The 2,038-nt window shown below is 42.9% G+C and overlaps 1 pseudogene; it reads right to left on the reverse strand.

The window, feature by feature from the left end:
• Nucleotides 1–609: 609 nt before the first annotated feature.
• On the reverse strand, nt 610–980 carry LOC142458244 (ATP synthase F(0) complex subunit j, mitochondrial pseudogene; annotated as a pseudogene).
• Between the last annotated feature and the right edge of the window lie 1,058 nt (nt 981–2,038).

Here is a 2,038-nt window from a genome sequence, read left to right on the forward strand (position 1 = left end):
GCTTGAGGAAATAGGACATTATTGCTAATGGGAGATTGAGCCTCTGTCTGGGGTGGAGAAGTAGATACTGGGGATGATTACACAATATGGTGAATGTAATTCACAGAATTCTATACTTTAAAATGGTGGAAATGGCCGAATATTTATTCATTGTATGCACGTAAGAAAAAAAAGTCATGTTGCAAAATCACAGCAGCCTTTCTTAAGCAAAACTATCAAATGTGTCGCTGCTGTTTCTCCACATAGCCTTCCGCTAGGCGGATACACTTCATCTCTAACGCCTTCTTGAAAAAGTCTGGCCTCTTCAGTCAAAACCGCGGTGTGGGCATCCTTCAGGGACCCAAATTACGGGTCATTTTTTTGGTTTTGTTTGGGGAACAAAAAGAAGTCTGCAGGATAAGTAAGATCAGGACCATAGGGTGGATGGGGTAAGATTTCCCAATGAAATTCTCCTAGGACCGCCCTTGCTGGACCTGAAGAATGTGCAGGTACATTGTCATGATTAAGGAGGGGTGGGGGAATTCTTGGCGCAATTTCCTTTGCCTTTTTCTTTCTTTTTTTTTTTTAATTTAAATTTTTTGGCCTTTTTCTTACCAATGTAACTTTCAATTTTCTTTTTTTTTTTCTCACTCACACACGTTTATTCATGCCACCCAACACAGGCGGGAGCGACAGCCATGTCCCCAACACCGTGCTCCGACATTCCCAGCCAAGTGGACACCTTATCCAACAGGATCTCAGGCAGCTGCTCAGTGGTGGCTGTGGGCAGGTGCCCCACCGGACGCTTTCAGAGCTTTACTGCTTTTATCGGCACTCCTGATCTTGTATATGATGAAGCCCACCAGGCCCATTCCCACCGAGATCTCCTGGTAGACTTGTGTGTAGTAGGGCTTCATAGGGGTCCACACATTCCTGATCAGGCTTTGGAGCATCGTGGCACAGGACAAACGGCTCCGCGGGACGGAGGACCCGCAGCCAACGACTCAATTTTCTTAAAATCTCTTCATAATAAACCCTTGTTCATCCTCAGTCCTTTGAGAAAATCTATCAAAAAACTCCCGTGGGATTAAAAAAATAGTCTCAATAGCCTTCTCAACCAACCACTCTGCCTTGAATCTAATTGACCCAGCAGATCTCCTCCAAAGCCAGATTTTTTATTAGACCTTTTATTTGAAGATCCCCTATCAAGTCTAAAACTGATGTATCATGAAGATTGAGAACCCCTGACAAATTCATGCCTGTGGCAGTTACATAATCTACAGGCAACTTGAGGAAGGGGTGGAGTCTAGACTGTCAATCAGGTGCTAGCCAAGGAAGTCGCTGTGTGGGCCTGGCCTTCTCCTGAGGATTCTAGGAACTCCTGTCTTCCTCCCTGGAAGTGGGACACACACTCTCCCTATGAGAATTTCCTTTGACAAGCCACATGGAGCTATGCTGATGGAGCCAAAGCCCTGGAGCTGGAGGAACCAAGTGAAAATCCACGCCAGTAATGAGATGCTTCCACTGCCATTGGATCCACAAGGCCTTCCAGCTACTGGCTGATGATCTTCCTGAATTCGGCATCATTACATGTGTTATATGGGTCTGAAGAGGAATTTGTAGATTGGTATTGGACATATGGGTTGATATTGGACTTATGGACTTGATTTAGACTGGGCTAGGATATTTTCTCAATATACAATTACTCTTTGATATAAAGTTCTCTCTTAGACAAATATGAACATCTCTGAATTTGTTTCTCTAGTCAACTCTGGCTAACACAATGTCTAAGATTCTTCTCGGTAGCAATTGCCTATAATTCTAAGTAAGTTGAATAACAACAGAAAATAAAGGACTGCCAACATTTTAGTCCAATTTTATAATCAAATAGAAATTAACCTTTGAAAACAAAAATGCTTCTTCAGATAAGTTTCCTGAACTAAATTGCTAATGGACTTACACTGATTTTTTTTGCCCCACCTGAATTACTTGGGTTACACATTGGGCTTTTAACTGCAAGGTCAGCAGTTGAAAATAACCAGCTGCTCCTCAGGAGAAA

This window comes from Tenrec ecaudatus, chromosome 10 (genome assembly GCF_050624435.1).
Source record: "Tenrec ecaudatus isolate mTenEca1 chromosome 10, mTenEca1.hap1, whole genome shotgun sequence".
Taxonomy (NCBI): Eukaryota; Metazoa; Chordata; class Mammalia; order Afrosoricida; family Tenrecidae; genus Tenrec; species Tenrec ecaudatus.